This window comes from Gadus macrocephalus, chromosome 20 (genome assembly GCF_031168955.1).
Source record: "Gadus macrocephalus chromosome 20, ASM3116895v1".
NCBI classification, from domain to species: Eukaryota; Metazoa; Chordata; class Actinopteri; order Gadiformes; family Gadidae; genus Gadus; species Gadus macrocephalus.
The window spans coordinates 13,503,597-13,515,096 of record NC_082401.1 but is presented as its reverse complement, the minus strand read 5'-3'; positions in this window follow the sequence as shown (position 1 = coordinate 13,515,096).

Genomic DNA, 11,500 nt, shown 5'->3' with positions numbered 1-11,500 from the left:
CATTGTAGAACAGATAGCATCTGTGCATCTGTTAGATTGCCCATAGTCAGACTATTATAATTAACTCAAGTCAAATCTATGACTTGTCTCAGCAGGAGTGAAATGGAGCATTTCAACTCCAGGTCCAGGGTTCAACTGAATGACAATGATCCCTGGCAGCCATCAGAGCTCCAGCATAATGAACACATGAGCCTGGAGAACGCAGCTTTGGAGTAACATCCAAATGCTAGGTAACAGCGCTGGCGTCCGACAATTCAAATAGAGTGGAGCGAACGACCAAACACATGAGTCTGGGTGTGAACTGTGGGGGTCTAAAAATGTGTGTATGTGTCTTTGTCTGTGTGCGCGTGCGTGTGTGTGGGTGTGTGTGGGTGTCTGTGTCTGTGTGTCTGTGTTACACGTGTGCGTGTGTGCGCCTGTGTAGTTGCATGTGGCCATGTGACTGATGGATCTGCATGGGAACATTCCAGAAGCGTGCTGGTGGCTGCAGTGAGTCCAGTAGCTGACAGGTCGTCTGATCGCGAGGCAGAGACCCAGCTCACAAGCCCGTCTGCTCACCAGGCCGTCAGCCCGTGAGGTTTGTTTGATGGCGAGCGATAAGCCACCGCACTCCCCATGAGTTAAGGGCGGCAGTCACCGAGATCTATGACTCGCTGACAGCACCTCATTTTTCCCTCAAGTACTTTTGATAGTGTAATAGTTATCGATTGTGATTGTGATGTCAAATACAATTTTATTATATTAGAATGTTGTGTCATTCGCTTGTGAGGTAGAATCAGAAACACTCCGAAGAAATAAACACGATTAGGGCCCTGGGAAAACGATTTAGGGTGTAAATGCTTTTCGAATCACCAGTAAATTGTAGTTTTCCATGACTCACCAAACTCAAGGACACAATAAAAGTTGTGTAATGAAAGTAACTAAACCATTATGGACATTTTATCTATTCAATCAGTAATTTCTATTCGTGACAACATTGCAAGCTGACATCGAGAGTTAAAACCTTTCCTAAACAACCCCTATTCCATATGAGGTGCCTCCATTCTGCAATGTTTTTAATTAAATCATGTGTGCACCCTAACGTTAATACTAGCAGACAGCAGGGGGGACGTGAGGTAATGAAGCGAGCTCTGGAACGGAAAACAAAGCTGTTTGACTGCTCACACACACACACACACACACACACACACACACACACACACACACACACACACACACACACACACACACACACACACACACACACACACACACACAGTCACCCACACACAGACACACACACACACACACACACACACACGACCACACAACAACAAATTGCATCTTCCAAAGTCTGAATGAGAGTTATTTTTCTCTTATGGGTTAAAATAAATCCAAGTTCGAAGTTCACATTGCCTGGAAATCTAGGAATGGCTTCAACACAGCATCAGAATGGTGGGGGGAATCCCCACAAGGTTTGAGTATAGCACATAAAGCATTGAGCCACGTGCTGTGATGTGAAGGTGTACAACACGATAAGACCCTTCAGTGTGGAAACAACATCTGGTTTAATATTTTCAGAAGGAAAATGAATGTTCCATCACCATCTATGGCCAGATACGAAAGGAAACATATTGTTTACCGCTTATACCACAAAAAGGAATATAAGTAATCCAGCATGTCCATAAAAATTGATTGCGGTATACAACTTGAAAGTATCTGTGCAGTGTTTGGTCAGATTACACTTTGGTCTAAAGACTGAACTGATCCCAGCCTGTTTCTAGGCCTTGGATGATTGGAGGTTCTGATGATCTTCAGTGAGTTTGTAAATCTCATGTTCTCGCAACGCTACAAACTTATGATAAACTAAAACCAGCAACAGGGTTTTTCCAATGAGGCAAACAGAAATAGGCTGTTCAAATGACAAATGACTGAGGCTTTCGGTTTCATGTCCAGTAACAAGTGGTCTTTATAACAGTATCACCTGAATGTAAACAGACAGGGGGAGAAAGCGTGGTGGAGGAGGAGGGGAGAGAGGAGGGAGAGACGGAGAGAGTGAAAGAGAGAGAGAGACAGAGGGGGGCAAGTGATGAGGAGACAGAGACAGAGAGAGAGAGAGAGAGAGAGAGAGAGAGAGGGAGTATATAGTATAACAACATCTAATTATTACTATTATTATGATCTTGTTATGTTGTCCACATATTACTTATTGTGCTTTGACAATGGAAATGTTTCCTTTCCAATAAATCCCTTCAATCTTCAGAGAGAGAGAGAGAGAGAGAGAGAGAGAGAGAGAGAGAGAGAGAGAGAGAGAGAGAGAGAGAGAGAGAGAGAGAGAGAGAGAGAGAGGGGGGGGGGGGGGGGGAGAGGAAGTGGGGAACACGCTGGACTCATAACCGAGCGACCCTTTGGGCTTCAGGCGTGGGGAATTTCAAAGACGTGTTGAGGTCTGGGGAGGTAGTAGAAGGGGCTGCATCTGAGAGAGAGAGAGGGGGGGAGAGAGAGAGAGAGAGAAAATCCATCTTTGTTCTGATCTTCCCCATTGGACGTGTTCAACATGGCCTCAAGAGAAAGGCCTTTTTTACGATTTGAAAAAAAGATACAGGGAAGATGGTTTTGATTGAACTCAGGGAAAACACATCAACAGAGCCGCCATGCAGCAGACTCTTGTGATATTTCCCCCAAACAGAAGTGGGTCACCGCAACTCTTCAATAAAGGTCAACGATCCAGCAGCTGCCGTAAGAAGAGATACGGAGTGGCGTTTCCATAGAAACCACATTCAAAACATCAATGTTTTATGATCCATAAAATGATATATATTATGGTTAGCCTACCCTGGAATAATGAATCTAAACATGTATGTCTTTGCCTAATGACCCTGCCACTAACCACGATACACAATGGAGACAGATGTTCGCTACGTAATGCCTTCAAGTCGGATTCATCTGATGCTATTTCTGGAGACGGTACCCGAGAATGTACACAAAGAAGCAGTGTTTGGAGACCCAGCGATAAGCTGTTTCAGAACGGTGCCATACTGCCATCTAGCGGCGAGGTGTGTACTGCAACTCAGGGGTCTCCTCGTTCCTCTGTTAACCCTGGCCTGCGGGCATGCGGTCAAAATAATGAGCTTTACAGACTCAATCTGAATATGAATAGATTGAGTATTCATCTGTTCAAAACTCAACCTCTATGCAATAGTTGGCTACATGTATCGGTGAGGTTTGGTTAATAAAGGGGCAAATAGGAACAAAAATGCTAATTTAGACATGAATGCTTAAAAAACTTCCTTCCCCTGTTGGGAGCATGAATCTCCAAAGACCACGGAGAAAAGAAAGAGTTGGCATATTAATCAACCAGCGCACATAAATCACCTCAGGGAAGTGATGAACTTCCTTGATGACGGAGGGTGATTGGAATGCTATCACCCCATAGTGCAACATCCCCTGTTGGCCCCCTCTGGGGGAATAACTCAATAGCAGCATTCTCTCTCTCTCTCTCTCTCTCTCTCTCTCTCTCTCTCTCTCTCTCTCTCTCTCTCTCTCTCTCTCTCTCTCTCTCTCTCTCTCTCTCTCTCTCTCTCTCTCTCTCTCTCTCTCTCTCTCTCTCTCTCTCTCTCTCTCTCTCTCTCTCTCTCTCTCTCTCTCCTCTCATATGATATTTTGATGCCACTCAAAGGTCAAGGCGAGGACAACCGTTCCAGAAGCGGGTCAACCTCTAGAACATGTGACGTCTGAATGTGCGTGTACGTTTGTAAGTGTGTTCGAATGTGTTACTTCTCAGTGCTTTGTGGAGTCAGAACCAGACATCCCAGCTGATTGGGTGTGTAATGGAGAGGATGACCTATGGATAAACAGCAGAGTAACATGAGCTGCAACCACAGAGAGGTGATAACGGTGGTGCGTGTCTGACTGCGATGCCTGCTGCCACCACCACTAACTTACTGTTTTAAAGACATCAAAATGCTGAATTTTCGATTTTTGTGTTACAAAACGATACAAAATGGATGTGTTTTGTCTGACTGCGTGGGTCGAGGTACGACCACTACGACAGTGAACGGGTTTTAAACACATTCACTGAACTGCAGGAGCCCAAAAAAATTAAATAACGGAAATCTGCGATGAAAGCGTTCAGTCTGACAGCCGCTGACACCGCCCCCGCAGGCCGGGTGGGGGGTGTGGGGGGCCGTCCGTCTGCGTGGAAAGTGGAGGCAGATCAGAAGTGACAGCTCAGGTGAAAATGTGAACGCGTGGGCATGCCACTGCTGGCTAATTGCTAAATAATTATTGAGAGGTGAATAGGGAACGGACCATTCTTTGTAGGCAGATTTATTTTCAGGATTCCGATCGCCAGTGCACATGATTTGTAGGATTACTTATTTTAATTTAGATTATTGTTGTCTTTTTAATGTAAAACCAATGTAAAGCCCCTACGACAATACTTTGACACAATCGTTACTGCAGCATTCCACCAAAATACCATAATTGGATAAAATACATAGGGAGAGTAATCATATTGAAAATACGAATATGTGATGTGAAAAACGACTTAATACTTATGCTAAGCAAAAACAAGTGAAGTGTTTATCTTTAATCTGGAGCGAGCGCCCCCCTCTGGTCATGAGGAGTATAACAACAACATCAGCGTTAGAGCGACATAAGTCACTCTCTATAATGGAATATAAATGATATTGCTGCATTTATTAAGCCTTATCAAGCCTCTCAACATCGCCTCCAGATGAATCGTCTCCCTCAGGTTATATATGATGATTAGCCAATCAAGAATTTATTTTGAGTAGGCTAGTAGGAATATTTCAAATCAGCTAATTGCTTCACCTTGATATCAGCATATGACGACATATCCTGATGAGAAAGCTGGGTCAATTACAGGAGCCTAGATGATTTGAGATTTACATATGTTTTCTATTGCCAAACACAGACATCAGCCCGTTTGGCTTGTTTTCCACACTGGTTATACTTAATCGACAATGAGTGTTTAATTTGTCAACGGGTTCATTTGTGACAATATTGACTTGCTTTTCGTGAAACGGTGAACTACATTGATAGAGATGAGAGCATTCGTCATCTTAGAAAACCATTCTCTCCGACGGTTGCCGTGTCAAATTAAATGGTTGCACCGTTCACGTCGTATAATAAGCAATGCATCATAGCATCCATTTGCAGTGTGATTACACTCCGTCAATCCTAAACATAATTTCCCTGCTGACTGCCAGCAATCTTACACACACACACACACACACACACACACACACACACACACACACACACACACACACACACACACACACACACACACACACACACACACACACACACACACACACACACACACACACACAATGTCGATACTAATTAGAGATAAATAGCTTTCCATCTCATTTTTTATTCATTTATGGGTTTAGTGAACGCAATTCTAAACGATGTGCCTCTCGCTTTCTGATTGATGTGTGCTGATTGCACCGCCACATGAAGGGCAGGAGTCTCCCTGACTGTTAGAAGACCGAGGCATGACACAACTAGAATGTGTGTCAAGTGATTGCTTCTCCACCTAACGGGTCATTAAATGGTCCTCCGTTTGTTTCTAAAATACTAATCGAGGAAGGTGTGGCTGCTGCAGTTTACCAGGATGGATGTGTTATCTAACACTCGTGATTGGAGGCTATGGCAATCTTTCTTTTTTTCATGGATTGTTTATTTTTTACAAATGTTTTGAAAATGATATGATATGAAAAAGACAGTGGGTGTTTATTTTATACTTTGTGCTTGCATTAACAAGTAACAAGAAAAAAAAAAAAAGAAAAAAAAAATGGGCTTAAAGGGACACTGTGTAAAAATTACTCCCATCTAGTGGTACAATTGTATATTGCATTCAAACTAATAGTGCTCGCTTGTCCAAAAACTACGGTGGGCAGTATGTGCCAAGAAGCTGTGACATGACACCTACTAGGCTACCTCATCGAGTCATTCGAGTGATGATGAGGTTCGTATCCTAATCAACGCATTGTAATCCGTTGATTTCAACAATGTAACAGTATTCTAAATACCAACAATTTACATTGTAACGTACGGAATCAAATCAAAATCAAATCAAATCAAATTTATTGTCATTTTGTTGATTGAACAACAAAACGAGAAGGCGTTTCTCACGGATCAAGATCAACATACATTTCAAACAAACAAACAAACGTCCCAATGATGAATAAATAAATAAATAATAAATAAATAATAAATAAAGTCCAGTGAGAAGATCTGGGACGCTGGTGCATTGAGCATCCTGACAGCTTGAGGTAGGAAGCTGTTCCGCAGCCTGGTGGTGGAGCATCTTAAGCTGCGATAGCGTTTCTTGGAGGGTAGGAGCTGAAAGAAGCTGTTCAGTTTGTTTACGTCCACCCCCGTCTCTGCTGCTTCCTCCTCCGGGCAGTTCGGGCACGGTGTCACAGTGTCCGTTAGTATCCTGTGTTTGCGTAGTATGTCCAGATGCCAGCGAATGCCAGTGATGTTACTCGCTCTCAATGTCCTAATGTTTAATATTGTTTCCCTGTCATAAACTACGTTCGTAGGAAGTCTCACACTCAAACATTCAATCTCAATCTCACAGATCTCAAGAGGGGCCGCTGCGACTGTACGCGCCGCCAGTTAGTCGCCCTGGCAAAGAGTTTACTTCCTCGTCTCCTATCCTGTTCCTAATTCCTCCTCTCGATCTTCTTTTCCTCCGTATTGTCTTCTTTATCAGAGTTGTTGGTATGAAATCCAGTTGTTCGGGTGATAAATCAACTGTCTGGCAAGCGAGTTGAAGCTCCAGAAGGTCCGCTCTAGCGTAAGTGCGTCTTGGTGGATTTGGATACGTGTGACCCCAGCAGAGAATAAACCTCCATAACTTGATGAAGAATGGCTTTTGAATTCCTCCAACGCATTTGACAGTATCCATAAGTCATAAGAATATTGTCATGATTTAAACTCGACAAAAATATGAAAAAGTAAATTAAATATGTAATAAAGTAGCCTGCTGTATGTAGCCTGCGGTATTGCGTTCGCTTTACCGCACCGTTGTAACGAAAAGAGAGCTGAGCCGCAAGGCAAAGCTCTCGATCTACCGGTCGATCTTCGTTCCTATCCTCACCTATGGTCATGAGGGCTGGGTGATGACCGAAAGGACGAGATCGCGGGTACAAGCGGCCGAGATGAGTTTTCTCAGAAGGGTGGCTGGCGTCTCCCTTAGGGATAGGGTGAGAAGCTCAGCCATCCGTGAGGAACTCGGATTAGAGCCGCTGCTCCTTTACTTAGAAAGGAGTCAGCTGAGGTGGTTCGGGCATCTGGTAAGGATGCCCACTGGGCGCCTTCCTTGGGAGGTGTTTCAGGCACGTCCAGTGGGGAGGAGACCTCGGGGAAGACCCAGGACTAGGTGGAGAGATTATATCTCAACACTGGCCTGGGAACGCCTCGGGATCCCCCCGTCAGAGCTGGTCAATGTGGCCCGGGAAAGGGAAGTCTGGGGCCCCCTGCTTGAGCTGCTCCCCCCGCGACCCGACCCCGGATAAGCGGATGACGATGAGGATGAGGAGGAAAGTAGCCTTTCAATGACGAGTCGCTCAAACATAGGAGCGCCCATCTCGTTGCCATGGAAAACCATGTTATACATAATAATAATAATAATACATTTCATTTAGAGGTGCCTTTCAAGACACCCAAGGTCACCTAATACATGCTTACACATCGTCGTTTTTTTTTTGGCGTCGATGATTCCTTCTCCTGTGGCGTGGCATAACTATGGTCTTTCAAACAAATGCGGTGCATGTTCAAATTTGCCGGTAAATCTCGTCTCGCTATACTAAGCTCTGTTCCACCGTTACGCTGGCTCAGAGTGAAAACGCGTTTGCAATTCCTGTACGACGTAGTGCTTTTTGACCCTCTCGGCAGCTCATAGACCGGAAGAAAATGGAAGCCTCCATGAAGCTTACCCGTCCTATGTAACCATATTGATATTAATATTAATTATTCTTCGCTCAGGAGGATAAGTGAGATTTTTGGCAGAGATCATTTTACACCAATGAGGACTTATTTATGAATGAATATGTTGATTTGAGGTAATAAATTACTCAAAATATTACATAGTGTCCCTTTAAAGACAGTTAACAAATCTGCTAATGTCGACACTTTGGCCTGTTTTTTATCATCATTTTTTTCCTTGTTCTGACAGAAGCTTTTAATTTATACAGGAGATCTCAGACACATGTTTCTTAGCTTTTTCAATCGGGTTATTCCCTACAGAGATATTCAACCGGGGGACTTATGCTGAAATGCATACTAGGCCTACTTCACTTTCCTTCGCCCTATCCCTCTCTCTCCATCTCTTCTGCTGCACACACTCGCGTTTGAACAAAGTTCTAATATCTGATCAGATGGCAGATATATCTCCCCGTCCCCAGCTCCCGTCAGGGGAGGGGTAGCTTCCATTATTAGACAACACAGCCGTGCCCCAAGAGTTCCTCTGGTGACGTCACCGACATCGATTGATCCAGAGGAACAGGGAAATGAGTGGTGTGTACAGCCGCGTGTTATTCTGCTCCATCCACGGCTCTTCGGGGTGAGACAGGCTCCGTAGAGTGAGACGGCCTCCGATCTGTCGTTCACTGAGCCGCTGCCCCTTCAACGACAGAGGAACCAGTACAGCAAGGCTACACACGTCTCTGTAGGACGCTGCTGAAAGGGACAAGAGATGCGGGGGCACTTTTACCCCTGATAGATTCTGAACTGAAAGTGAAACCAAGACAATATTCATATTTGAGGTTTTTTGGTATTTATCCATTTTTAGGTCAGATATCTCATATTTCCGTACGCAGCCCTGAACTCCCCTCTGGGAGTGTGATAAACTCCCTGGATGGAGACGTTAAGCTGTCAGGCAGAGGCTCACTCAGGTTATCAGTCTGGATAGGAGATGTCCCCCTGTGTCCGATGAACAGTCCAGACTCACACCCCAGAATGCAGAGTAAAACTAAAGGTGGCTAATGAATCAATGACTCATGCTGATTGCGGATAGAATTGCTATATGGGGTCACACTCCAAATATAAACCATTACACAACGGGTTTACATAACTTGAATACATGTATAGCCTACAGATTAAGGCTATGGTGAGAAATAATCTGCAGCGTAATGCTGAAGAAGACATCAAAGCACAGTGTTTCTGTTTCTCCTTTCCAAGCCTGGCCCGGTGATTGATGCCAAATTAAGCTGTCGGTGATTGTTACTCTGAATTGATTTGAAACATATGGGCCAAATCAATACGCGCACATTTGCAAAGCAACATCTGTCTGCCCATTTGTGTTTCCTCCTGAGATGCGCGTGCGTGTGTGTGTGCGTGCGCGTGTGCGTGCGCGTGTGCGTGTGTGGCTGGCAGGCAGCAGTTGTACCCTAGCAGAGGCTGCATTGGTAGAAACCAGATAAGACTCCTGTTTGATGTCTACCCTCACAATCGGAAAAAGCATAAAGAAGAACTGACTTTTGTCCGTTCCTCCCCTCGAATAACGTTGGCATTGTCTGATTGCGATTCGCCGGAGCTGAGAAAGCCCTCTCAGCTCCGGAGGTTTCATTCTTCATCAGACGAGTGCAGCTGCACCAATCCGCTTATCAGTGTGCGTCTCGCTGATGTTTCCATGGAAACTGTGTTTACTGCCCCTCGGTGTTCTAAAAATGGTTCCAAAGTGATCGCGCGGCGCGACGGAGATGGGGGGGACGCCGCGTAACAGGTGGAATCACACGTTGCAAAGCTCCGCATCTCTCCTTCAACAGGCCATTCTCTGCTACCGACCGTACATTGAACATTCGTAGAAGGCCAAACCATGTTTATGCCTTCTGCCTGCCTTTATCCCTTGTTTTATTTCCGCCTCTCTCTGCCTGTCTCCCCTTTCACTGTCTCTCCTTCTGCTTAGTTATTGTCCAGGGCTCTGACAGCTATGGAGAGATGTGAGAGATGGGGGCGGATTGTTCACTGGGCCTGTGGCAATTCATTTCCAGGGTGGATCCCGAGTTGTGAGTTAAGCAGTGAATTAAGTATGTCATTATTTATCTCTGCTCTCAAATGAGTGGGATTCGTTCGGCAGATCACACAAAACCTCGCCTCCAGATAATTGGATTCTACTGGTTATTCCAACAAAGATTCTGATGTCACTTTTAATTGTGTGACTTATCCAGTCGCTATATGAAACACATATTTGACGCATATTTACATATATATTTATATTTGTGTAGTGGCTCATTGGGGAGATAATGAAACCAACCTGATTTAGGTTCATGAATCCTACGATTCGTGGAGGACAAATTTTACCACTCGGTAACGCTGAGAACATGACGAATCTTCTCCAGCCTCTGAAGACAGCAGGAGCCCCTAGCACCTGTCTCCTGCCCCCCTTCAGAGAGCCAGCCTGCTACCGGCACCATGTTGGAGGAGCGCTACACTTCTGTTTATTTCCGTTCCTCCTCCGACCACAGCATGTGTGTGTGTGTGAGGCGCCGCGGCTCCGCCTCACCTTTGACCCCAGAGTCTGGCGGTCCACGGGAGGCAGGCGTCTAGTGGGTGCCATGGTAACCTGGAGGAGGATGGATGCTGTTTGATTATTCGTCAATGCTGACCTCTAAGGTACGATGCTTTAGGGAGTCCGGCCTCATGGGGGGCGGCAAAGTGAGGGAGGACTGACGTGCGACCTATAAGGATGATAGATTTTGTGTGAATTCTCAGAATACATCAAAAATATTAATATAATGCCTATACTATAAAAGCAATGCTATCCACTATTTTGTGCGTTGAATGCAATCAGCATGAGGCATATGCAACACATGGATGAGGACGCACACACACACCCATGCACACACCCACGCACACACACACACACACACACACACACACACACACACACACAGCACGACGTCCATCTGAAACAGAAGCACAGATCGGCATGGATTCACGAGGGCGGTAAACGTGTGCCAAGTTGAGTTAGGTGAGAGAGTCGTAATGAGTGTTTCTATTTAAACTCTTGAATCAGACCTTCCGGGCTCCGAGGCTCTCACCTGGGATCCATCCCGGTACGGCCTGTAACGAGGCGGCCAGGTGATGAGCACGGCCACTATTTCACTCTCTGGAATGATCATTTGTTTTGACAGCGCTATCGCCGCTGCGCTCAGCGAAGGGAATGTCTTAAGCTTTCCAGCGTTCACGTTTGCCCACCAGTGTCAATTTGCATAAATATTTGTGCTTTTGGTTTAACACACTCGTGCGAACACACACACGCCCACCCACACACCTACACACATATACTGTACACAAACATGCACAGACCCGCACACGCACAAACACACGCCCACTCCAGCACACACACACAAGCACACACACACACACACATACACACGCATCCACACTCAGAATCTGTTAGGACTAGGAGGCACATTTACTTGACATTCTTCTCTCGACACACATTTGTCTCCACACATCTGTCTGCCGCAATATC